We start from the raw sequence: 12,280 nt of genomic DNA on the forward strand, positions 1-12,280 counted from the left end.
CTGTGTAACTATCTTGGGCAAGTTATTTTCTCTTTGTTCTTTTCTGTAAAATGGGGATACTATTAGTACTTATTCATTGGTTATTTTGAAGAATAAATGGAAAAACTCATGTAAATCACATAGCACAGAAATATCCCATAAATGTTAGTTGATACTGCAAAGTTTCCTTGGACCACTTAGGATCTACAGGCAGTGTAATGAGGTGTTGGTGGGGCTTTTCTCTTTGAAGCACTTCTGTCGATCAAGCGTAATTAATTCCTAATATTCTCTTCTACTTATTAGTTTTAGTTTGCTTGGGAGATTTCTCAAAGAGTGATATTTTAATAATCATCTTGTGGATTATTAAACCAAGTGAAAAATGGTGAATGAGACAGACCATTACTAAAATTATGAAAGCAAGCCTGTCTCCTCGTCAGACCATAGTGGTTTGTAGGTTCAGTGTAACTTGCCTTGCTTATGAAATAACGTGGGCAAGTGTTTTCTTTATTCATGGCCTATCCATGTATACATAAGAGAAGGCATCTGTGCAACTAAGAAAATGCTCTCTGTAGGAACTAAAAGGAAATACTATTGACCCTAAATTCAGTAAATGAAAACCATAAGTAATTACACTCAGCATACTGTGTGATGATTGTCAGAGTTGCCCACTTTGGAGTGGAGGGAGAGCTTAGGAAGACTGTTATTGGGATATAAGATGAGAAATATAGGGCTAATGGATTCCACATCGTAATGGGTGAACATACACCAAGAACATTTAATTTTAGACAGCAAACTTTAAAAATATATTTTCATTATAGCCTATTGGCTTCATTTTAAGGTTGTCATTGGGATTTTGGCTTCTCTTAAGTGAAAATAGGATCATTGTGGATTAGACAGAAACATTTTCTTTCTCAAGACACAAGGAATACTAGTCATTTTTTTGTAGCTTAGTTTGGATCCCTAAAGTTTTCTGCTCTGTTCCTTTGATTTCCTGCTGTTGGCACACCTCATAATTTCAGGGCCCTAAAAACAGTGCTAAAGTTTATTACTGTTAACATGACATCTCCTCTTGTAACACAGTTCAAATATTTGTATATTTAATGTTTAGGTTACCCGTTTTAAACCATGACCAGATGACTTACATATTTAAGGGATAAACAGAAACACTGAATGTATTTTTACATTATTTTGACATATTTAGTTTTCAAACTTTTGCTTTATTAAATATATTTTCACTGTAGTAGACTGTTGTATATTTTCCATGATATTAATATGACTATATGAGTCATGTCTTTTTTATAAGAGTATTTATTTGTTTATTCATTCATTCATTCATTCATTCATTCATTTATTTTAGGCAAGGCAACCTTTGTTTGACCTCATAGATTGCAAGAACCTTGTCACCTTACAATCCTTATTTTTTTTTATTGTTTTACACCTACAGCACCTGGTCTTCCTAGGTGGTAAGAGTTTTTAAAAGGTTATACTAAAACTAAAAAAAATCTACTTTCTTTAAATAGGCTAGATAAAAACAGATTTTGAAAAAGAAGACACTGTTCTTCAACTGAAGGAAGTTTCAAAGTCAACACATTAAAGATTCTATTTAAAAGACAGAAATATAGGCCCAATAAATTTATACAAATTTCCCAACCCCATGCTAACTTTTCTCAGCAGGGAGATTTTCGTTTATGCACTGTGAAGCTAGGGCATAGTTGAGAATCAAAAGAGGACTAATAGTGTGAGGTCTGGGTTTGTAGTTTCCTGTGTCTGAACTGACTCTTTTTCCCTTCAAAGTAAAGTACTGTACTCTGAAGCATGAAAACTTACTGATCAGTGTTGCCAATATTTTCCTGATTTCTCCAAAATAGCAGGTAACCTCATGTAACTGCAGTCATTTAGTGCATGAATTAACCATATCTTGCACAGTTAATCAGATTTGAGGCATACATTATTTTATTATTATTATTATTATTATTTTTTGCTGGCAGTAAAACCAGAATTAGGTCATTCTTCTGATACTTATGGCAGAGAAGCATTTATGCACTAAGATTAATACAGGGGCTCTGATGCCACAGGAATTAAATCCTTGTAGCAGCTTGCAACTAGAGAGCCCCATAGTTTCCAAATTCTATATCATACCTTCCCCTCTGGACACCCAATCCACCTGTTAACTAACATGCTGCTAAAGGGGCCATCATATATCTCTTGAAGTTGACAAATGTAGGTGCCCATCTTTTAGCTTTGGTAGAAATGAAGATATTGGACCTACCTGAAGGCCAGAGAGGCTACTCACCCCTCTCTGAATCTTTGCCGTTAAACGAGGTATTAAATGTCAGCACTTGGGGAAGATTCACTGACTGCCCACTCTGACTGTGGCAAGCAGAGGCTGATGGTAGAGAGAGTGTGTATGTGTGCCTACAGATGTTCCAGTGAACACTGATCTAAAGGGAGTAACTGACTGTGACCTTTTTTTTTTCTTTAGATGGTTGAGAGAGAAATCCACTAGGGTGTACCGTCAAGATTTAACTATTTCCTTACTGGCAAACAATGGAAAAACAGTCTGCTTTTTATCTGTAAAGACAAAAGAAAAAGAAAAATCTGGTTGAAACCTGATTTATAATTTTATTTAACCAGTTTAGAAGAATGCAGAAGAAAATGAACATAATTACTTTGATTTAAATGAATACTATTATGAATCAAATGGGAAATTCTTTTTCCTAAAGCAGAGACCACTGATACCAATGTCAGTCATTTTGAACTTGAATTGCTCTTCAGTGGTCTCATTTTCTTTAATGCAAGTCTCAGAAAAGATTCTAATTGTTGGAGGCCCACTGCCAACTTTATATCAGGTTGCTGCTGTGTAATATTGTATAGTGGAATGATTAAGACAGTTTGGCTTTGGAGTCAAGCTGACCTGGTTTTCTCTGCCAGCTCTGCCATTTTCCAGATGGAGTCAACTTAATCCCCAAGCCTCTATTTCTCCATCTCTGAAATGGGTATAATAGAAATATTTACCTCAAAAGATGGTTGCAAAAAGGTTAAATGAGATAATGTCTTTAGAGTGCTCAGCCAAGAAAGATATTCCAGTGGTCTCAATAACAAAAACTCTATTAGTGGCCTCCTTCTCTCCCATCCAGAAGTTTCATAACCAAAGAAGGCAAAGGTTGACTTAATTTTTTAAATAGACTTTATTTTTTAGAACAGTTTTAGGTTTACAACAAAATCGAATGGAATTTACAGAGATTTGTCATATACCTCCTGCGCCACTCATGACTAGCCTCTCTCAGTATCAACATCACCCACCAGAGGTATGTTTGTTATCGTTGGTGAATGACACATTATCACCCAAAGTCCACAGTTTACATCAGGATTCACTCTTGGTGTTGTATGGCTCTGGACAAAGGTAAAATGACGTGTATTCACAATTATAGTCTCATACAGCAGAGGTTCACTGCCCTAAAAATATTCTGTGCTCTGCCAATTCATCTCTCCCTTTCCCCTAACTCCCGGCAACCACCTATCCTTTTAGTGTTTCCATAGTTTTACCTTTTCCAAAATGTCAAATACAGGCAAACCTTGGAGATGTTGCAGTTTCAGTTTCAGACCACCGTAATAAAACAAGTATCGCAATAAAGCGAGTCATAATCATTTTGCTGGTGGAAGGTCTCGGTTTTGATTTGTTAAAAATACAAAACCTGTGAAGTGCAATAAAACGAGGTATGCCTGTAGTTAGAATCACACAGTATGTAGCCTTTTTAGATTAGCTTCTTTCACTGAGTCATATGCATTTAAGGTTCCTCTATGTCTTTTCCTGGCTCGATAGCTCATTTCTTTTTAGCACTGAATAATATTTCATTGTCTGGTTGTACCACAGGTGATTTATCCATTCTCCTACTGAAAGACATCTTGGTTGTTTCCAGGTTTTGAAGTTTATGAATAAAGCTGCTATAAACATCCATGCGCAGGTTTGTGTGTGGACATGTTTTTAGCTTTTTCGAGTAAATACCAAGAAGTATCATATGCTAAGTGCATGTTTAGTTTTGTAAGAAAATGCCGAACTGTCTTCCAAAGTGGCTGTTTGATTTTGCTTTCCCACCAGAAATGAATGAGAGTTCCTGTTGCTGCATATCCTTGTCAGCATTTGGTGTTGTCCGTGTTCTGGATTTTGGCCATCCTAATAGATGTGTAGTGGTATCTCACTGTTGTTTTAATTTGCATTTCCCTGATGAGTATGATGTGGAGCATCTTTTCAGGTGCTTATTTGTCATCTGTATATCTTCTTTGGTGAGGTGTCTTAGTTAGGGTCTTTGGTCCATTTTTTTAAATCGAGTTGTTTTCTTATTGCTGAATTTTACAAGTTCTTTGTGTATTTTGCATAACAGTCCTTTATCAGATGTGTCTCGTAAATATTTTCCCTCAGTCTGTGGCTTTTCTTTTTATTCTCTTCTCAGCGTCTTTCACAGAGCAGAGGTTTTTACTTTTAATGAAGCCCAGCTTATCAATTATTTATTTCATGGATCATGTCTTTAGTGTTGTATCTAAAAAGTTGTTGTCATACCCAAGATCATCTAGCTTTTTTTCTATGTTATCTCCTAGGAACTTTATGGTTTTCTGTTTTCTGTTTAGGTCTATGATCTATTTCAAGTTAATTCTTTTGAAGGGTGTTAGGTCTGTGATTAGATTCGTCTTTATGCATGTGGATGTCCCATTGTACCAGAATCATTTGTTGAAAAGACTATCTATGCTACATTGTGTTGCCTTTGCTGCTTTATCAAAATCAGTTAACTATATTGATGTTGGTCTATTTCTGGGCTTTCTATTCTGTTTGATTGATGCATTTGCCTGTTCTTTCACCAATACCGCATTGTCTTGATTACTGTAGCTGACGTATTTTAAAAACAATTGATTAAAAACAGTTACATCAAGAAAAATGTATTCCACCCATTAAGCCTATCACCTAACCATAAAATTTTTCATTTCTTTGTGCTCTACTTGTTTACCCAAATTATACACATTTTATCTAATTATGAGAATGCATTTAAATTTTATTTTAGCTTTTAATATAATAACATTATTTCTTATACTCTATGCAGTGTGTATTTTATTTTCATCTTTATATTTTTTAGTAGTTGCCTGAAATTTTAGTAAGTAAATGTAACACAGTTTATCTGATCATCCACCACTGTTGGTCATTTGATGATTATCTGTGTGACCTAGATGATAGAATTCAGTGCTCAGAGGTAGACAGATCTGGATTTGGGTCTCAGTTGTTCTGCTGCTTACTAGCCAAATGACCTTTCAGAGGTTCAGTTTCCTGGGACAATACCTGCCTTATTGTGAGGATTAATGGATATAAAGTGTCTGGTATAAAGAGTGTACTCATTAAATCTTGTCTAATGATGATGATGCTATAAATATGTTTGGATAAGTGACCATTTTAATTTTGCAAAATTTTAGGATATACTTTCAGTTTTTTGAAAACTGATGAGTAGCTCAGTTGTTTGGCTGATTCTCATCATTTAAAATGTTGGTCCATCCTTTAAAAAAAGCATCACCATCTTTTCTAATTGCTTTCATGACTACTCTTTCTTTGTCTACAAAAGAGTATTGTATTATTTCCCTCACCTGTTTATGATGTTATATAATGATTATGGTACTTGAAATTCCAGCATCAATGAGATCTATTCTAAAGTTGAAATATTGGATATCTCCCCAGTAAATACAAAATAAGTACTCACGTAGAAACCATGGGTAGGTTTAGGTAAGTGTTTTAGCCTTTGCATTTTACTAACATGGAAAAAAAAAGAAAAGAAAAATAGGCAGTTTGTTGCAGAATGGATTAGTTGTCTCCTGAAGAAACTAGAAATTAGTGACTCATTTGGACAGGTGTTTTAAAACTCTGAGCCCTTACTATACCATTAGGAGAGCATTAGACTTGCAGTGGTCTCAGTCAAAGTCCCAATCTACCAAAGTGCTCAGCATAGAAACAAAATGTGAAATAGTAAGTAGTATTTATTGAGCATCCACTATGTATAGTCAGGTGGAGAAATAGAACAAAAACCACGTAGGCCTTAAGGAACATACGTGATAGTAGGGTGAAGCAACTTTCGATTGTGGATTAATGTGCCTCGCATTCTTCCCACATTCCCCCATTCACCCTTAAAGTTCTTAAAGTTTCACCAAAATCACAATTACAGGTTACTCAGCCCATTCTCAAACCTTGAGACAGAATCAAATTCAGACTCATACTGAAATATATTGTTTTCTCCTACCTTTAATCTAAGAAATAGTGGACAATTAAAAAATACAAGTCAGTGTAATTACAGAATAAAATAATTTTTGTTCCACAGGGGAGATAAAGGTAATGAGATATACTGATGTATAATTGAACAAAAAAGGAAGCATAATTGGAGAAAAATAGACTGTCAGAGATGGAACGCAGCTTCAAGTTCAATCCCTTTAGTTTTACATCCAGACTACTTAAGGCCAGAAAAGTTAAATAACTTGCCAAGGGTAACACAGCTGCAGGTGTGTGTGTATGTGGTAGGTTCAGGTGAGGCAGGCAAGAAACACTCTTCTGCGAACTCATGACAGTGTTTTTAAGAAGTCCAATGCACCTCTCAAGCATTACCATCTCCATTTTATAAATAAACAACTTAAATTACATTGATGCCCAATGAGTTAATAAGTGTTTGAAATATGGTCAGCAGTGACTTTTGATAGCATTTGGATAGGCATAGACTATTTAAAATTTTTTATAAGTGGCTGATTTTTAATAATAGTACAGGAAAGGGAGATGTTTGGCTTGTTCAGCAAATCCCACAATAGGAGTCAACTGGCAAAGAGGAGCAAAGAGGAAGGAAAAGGAAATATATAGAGGGAAGCAATCTACAGTTAATGATGGCTTGTCAAGAGAAAACATGACAAATGACAGTTTTTTTATTTAAAGCAGTTAATTAAATATCATCACCTGACCAGAATGACTGGTATTTTCCTATGTTCCTATGTTCTCTGATGTAAGGTGGACTCTTTGCTGTAAAGTTAAGCGAAAAAAAAGTTCAGAGGTGTTTTACAATGTTGTACTACCAAGAAAATTCTCTTGAGATTTTATTTTTAGAGAAGGAAGGAATTTGTGTTTTTTAATTTCTACTTTTGAGTATAGAAACCATGTTGGTGAAAATAAATTATGTGTGTGTTGTGTTGTGTACATCGAGGCAAAATTGCAAATAAAATGCTGAGAGTAATTGGAAGCTAGGGAACCGCTATATTACTTCTTAAAGCCCATTCATAATCACATTCGCAGGAATTTAGAATTAAAAATAGTTGGGAAATACATCTTTAAAATCTTATTTCTTTTAAGAGAATGTCAAATGAAAAGGTCAATTTTATTTGCAAGAGCTGGCATTTTAAAACACTTAGAAATGAATTCCTGCAAGCAGAGTTGATTTGGTTCGGTTGGTCTACACCTGCTTCTAACTAGCTGTGCAGGTTTTGCTTTAAAGGAGGCTTTCTGATATTGTAAAAGTACTGGGCATTGTGCAGGTGGCTGACAGGCTCAGGAAACTGGAGCGAAGGGGATAACTGTAAAGAGTGGATGCCTTCATATTATAGTTGTCATGCAATACAGATAAAATAAACATTAATGGGACATTGCATCCCATGTGAAGCTGGGATTATAATGAGCGAAAAACTCTTTTATGACCGAAATACTATTGCATGGTGATAGAGCTATAAACTTGACTCAGATTCCACTACCTAATGGAGTCCCAGCCTTATTAGGGACCTTGGAAAAATGTTCACTGAAACATTCACTGTTACCATCCAGAACTTGCTGGTGTAGTTGATCACATTCCCGAAGACAGTAGATCAGTTTTGAACATGCTTGACATGTTCATGTACTGTACGTTTTCCTTGATAAATGTACTAGTCTATAGATCATGTGAGTAGGAGTTCTGTTAGAGGGGTGAAGGTAGGGTATTTACTTGTGATTGCCCACAGCTCTAAATTTTTCAAAAAAGCAAATAAAAGAAACGAAAATAGTGGTGAAAGGGTAGTCTTCTTGACTTCCAAAACAATGGATTTTCTGGAATTTGTCTTATGGGTATATCCTTCAGATTCCATGTCCACAGGTAATCTGGTTTTTAAAAAAGACAGGGAGCGAGCAGGGAGAGGAAGTTTGAATGCTTTGCTGTTTGCATTTTTCTTTGTTTAACGGAATTAATAGCTGTGTAATTGAAAACAGTCTAATATTCAGTTGACCTGCCTCAGTGAGTCAAGCAGACATTTCTAGATTGACTTAAACAGCTTGGAGGAAGAGTATATTTTGGGGAAATAAAATTGATTTTATACAATCTGCTGATGAACAGCAAGGCTTAATGAATGATAGCCTCAAGAAACCTCATTACAGTAGCTTGGATGAGTAGAAAAGGGAAGCAAATTTTTCAAGAGGAAAGTTTCTGCTTAAACATGTAATTTTGTAGATTAATATTATTCCCATCCCCCAGAGCTTTCTACGGTGGGAAGGCAATCAACATGCCTGAATTCCAACATTCTTGGTAAAACTTTTAGTGATAATTTTCTTTTCCTAGATCTCTTTTGCCTTAATTGCTTTACTCTTCTCCTGCTTCCCTTTCCCCATTTTTAAACTTTTAACTTAGAAATAATTATAGGTTAACACGACGTTGCAAAGAAATGTACAGGGAGATTCCATGCAACCTTGGTCTAGCCTTTTGCAATGTTAACATCTTTTATAACTGCACTATTAAAACTCGGGAAATCGGCATTGGTAGAATGCATAGACATATTCAGATTTCACCAGTTATATATACACTCATTTGTATGTGTGATTAATTCAACTATATCACATGTGTAGCCTTATATAACCACCACCACAATTAAGATGAACCATCATTACAAGACTCATAATACCCCCATTTATATTCATATCTATCTCCTCCCCTCCTTTCTAACCCCAGCAACCACTAATTTGTTCTCCATCTCTTTAAATATGTCATTTCTTAAATGTTACATAAATAGAATCATGCAGTATGTACATAGAGCCTTTTGAGATTGGCTTTTTAAAATTTCAATAATGTCTTTGAGGTTCATCCAAGTTATTGTGTGAATCAATAGTTTGTTCCTTTTTATTGCTGAATAATATTCCATGGTATGGATGTACAACAGTTTGTTTAATCATTCACCCATTAAAGGACATTTGAGTCGTTTTTTGTTTTGGACTATTATGAATACAGCAGCTATGAACATTTGTGTACAAATTTTTGCATACTAATAAGTATTTCTCTGGGATAAATATCAAGAGTGCAATTGTCAGTTTAATTAGTAAGTCCATTTTTAGTTTTGCAAGGAACTGCCAAAGTGTTTTTCAGAGTAGCTGAATCATTTTGCATTGCCACTAGCAATGTATAAGTTAGTCAGTCTTTCTGCATCCCTGTCAGCATTTGGTGCTATCATAATTTTTCATTTTAGCCATTTCTAAGTGTGCGGTGGTATCTCATTGTCATTTTAATTTGCATTTCTCTAATGACTAATATTGAATATCATTTCATGAGATTATTTGCCATTTATACATTTTTTTTTTGTTCAAATGTGTCTTTCATCCTTTTTAGATTGGATTTTTCTTTAATGTTGAGTTTTGAGAATGCTTTTTTACATTCTATATGCTAGTCCTTTGTTGGACATGTGATTTATAAAAATTTTCTCTCTGCCTGTAATTTGTCTTTTCATCTTAACAGGATCTTTCACGGAGCCAAGTTTTTAATTTTGCTGAGGTTTGATTTATCCAGTTTTCCTCTTATGGATTATGCTTTTGGTGTCAAGCCTAAGAATGCTTTGCCTAGTCCTATTCCTATAAAGATTGTCTATATATTTTAACTTCCTTTATAAAATCCACCCACTATTTTGCCTTGACATGTTTTTTTTGTTCCTATTCCTAGTATACCTTTTATTTTAAAATGCTGTCATTCCATTTCATATTGCTCTAATTCAAAAATAATCCAGAAACAGGTCATCAGAGTCATTCCTGTTACAAAAGCAGAGTCCTGTACTGAATGCATAGATTATAATCCTCTTTAGAAAAGGAAATAGATCTATTTGTTTTTTTCTTTTTCTTCTTTTTTTTTTTTTTTTTTTTGGAAACTAGATCTTTTTATTAAGGTGAACTTTGTGATATCTATGTTCATAGTAAGCATGTAGTGGCCCCCCATTTTTTATTAGATGTAGTTTTTAGGATAGTTGTCTATTTTTTTCTTTTTTCTTTAAGATGAGATTTTTCAAAGGAAAAAGTGTAGCTAAGACATGCCTACTACTGAGACCTCTGCACGGATGATAACACAACTTCTTTATTGGAAAGCTTTGTAGTCAACAGTAATCCCAACCCTTTCCTACCTTCCTCTAAATGCTTCCTTTAATATTTATTGCAGGGGTATACCCCGGGGAATTTATGTAGAAGTATAGAAGTTTATGCTGTCAGCTTTTTTGGTGATAATGACGAATCTCATGCCTTTTAAGTGTTAGAATAGGTTTTCTGGGAGAAGCTTATAACTTGAAGTGCAGTGTATTCTTTGATGTTAGAAGTGTATGTTTTTATCTCATCCCAATAAAAAAATACAGTAAAGGAGTTTAGATTATTTTCTGTTTTATAAGATTTGTATTTATGCCTTCCTCTTTACTCCTTTTATCTTTTCCTTTGTTTTCTTATTTGTACTGGTAGCTGTCTGGAACAACAATGTTACTGGGGTATAGAATGTAGTCAGAGATATGGATATATCTAGGGTAAGATTGCAATTTTTTGCTTAATTTCTTGTTAATTTCATGAATGCCTTAAAATTCATCATGAGCATGTCATTACTATTTATGATATGAAAACCAAACAATACTTCTCATCATAGGGTCACTAGTTGACAAAAACCTCACCAAAAGTTTTTTCCCCAGAACATTCATTTATTCTCTATGATTGCCCTAGGTGACCTTACGGTTTCTCTCAACTCTAAGAATCTGTGGCAATTTCTGTCATTGGACTTCATTTTCTCTTCTTGATATGACCTAAAAGACATAAAAAAATTTAGAGAATGCAAAATAGGTGTAGTTCAGTCAAGGAAGAAGAAATCATCCATCTCAGATCTCTTTTATCATGTAAATAAATAGGTACACCTCCAATTCGACTTGGTTTTTTTGAGGTTAGTCAATTTTCCAGAATATAAAAGGAGACACATCTTGTGAAGTACCAACGTTGCTGGTTTCATTTTCTTAGGCAAGGCAAATTATTTTGATAACATCCCATCTTACCTTTTAGCACAGCAAGAGATTTTTGTTGAGAACTATGAAAATTTGAGAAAGTAGGCTTTTGACAGCCCCTGCACAACTCTTTAAAAATGTGTTATTTGTTATTTTTAAGTATCAGTCGTACATCTCACAATTGTTTTTAAAAAGCTTTTTTTTTTTTTCATACATACAACTTTGCTTGCTGCTAAAAAGCAGGTTAACCACTTTAAGAGGAGACTAGAAGAGACTAGCTCACAGGGACTCTTATTTTAAGGTTTACCACTTTTATCTCTGTAAGTTGCATTTTGTTTCGGTAAGTTGATCAAGCAGGGATCTGAAGATAAACATCAAAGATGTGCTTAAATTAATGGTGATAATTAGATGTACCACATTTCATAATAAAGTCCTTTCAGATAGCACACAGCACCAACTGGCTTGGGTGGTTGTTAGTTTCATTATTAGATATTAGAAAACAGAACTTTAGGAAGGTTGTGTGATTCTCTCGTTTTATCTCTGTGATTTGATAAGAAGAGAACCTTGTTCCTTACCAAGCCCGTGGTCTTCCTGTGACCTTTAGTAGTCTATACTACTCTGTGTTTCCTACTGGAGGCTGTAATTGTGAAAGTGTTATTTGTGATTTACCAGTAGATGTAACATCACAATATGTTCTAGGTCTTTCATGTGAAGCCCTAAGCCCAAAAACATAAAATCTAAACCAGAACAAAAAATCTTGTTATCCAGGCAAGTCTGTTTCTCTCCACTTCCCCCACCACCCCTTTTCTCTCCCTCTCCCTTTCCTTCTTTTAGAAAAATACTTTATGATAAAAACACAAATGCACATGAATAGTAACTGAAAAAGCATTGCTTCCTTTTAGAAAACCACTAGGATTTGCATAAACCACTTGACTGTCTAGTAAATGATTATCTGCTCTGTCAGCCCCTGGGGACTTTTAACATTAGGTTGTTTGTATTTTTATAGATAAGGAAAGTTTTAAATTTGAAGGTGGGTGTTTGTTAGATG

General features: G+C 34.7%; 2 protein-coding genes across 3 annotated transcripts in view; one reads left to right on the forward strand and one right to left on the reverse strand.

Annotated features, from left to right (window-relative positions):
- The window catches only part of LOC105290064 (V(D)J recombination-activating protein 2-like), a 14,636-nt gene extending 12,170 nt beyond the window's left edge, over positions 1-2,466 (reverse strand). Inside the window, exon 1 of the mRNA XM_011357028.2 lies at positions 2,249-2,466. The gene's annotated coding sequence lies outside the window, so the exon portion shown is untranslated. The remainder of the gene's footprint in view (positions 1-2,248) is intronic.
- CUNH11orf74 (chromosome unknown C11orf74 homolog) overlaps positions 1-12,280 on the forward strand; it is a 61,195-nt gene that overhangs the window by 5,327 nt on the left and 43,588 nt on the right. The gene's annotated exons all lie outside the window — the stretch shown is intronic.

Source organism: Pteropus vampyrus, unplaced genomic scaffold (genome assembly GCF_000151845.1).
Source record: "Pteropus vampyrus isolate Shadow unplaced genomic scaffold, Pvam_2.0 Scaffold31, whole genome shotgun sequence".
In the NCBI taxonomy this organism is placed as follows: Eukaryota; Metazoa; Chordata; class Mammalia; order Chiroptera; family Pteropodidae; genus Pteropus; species Pteropus vampyrus.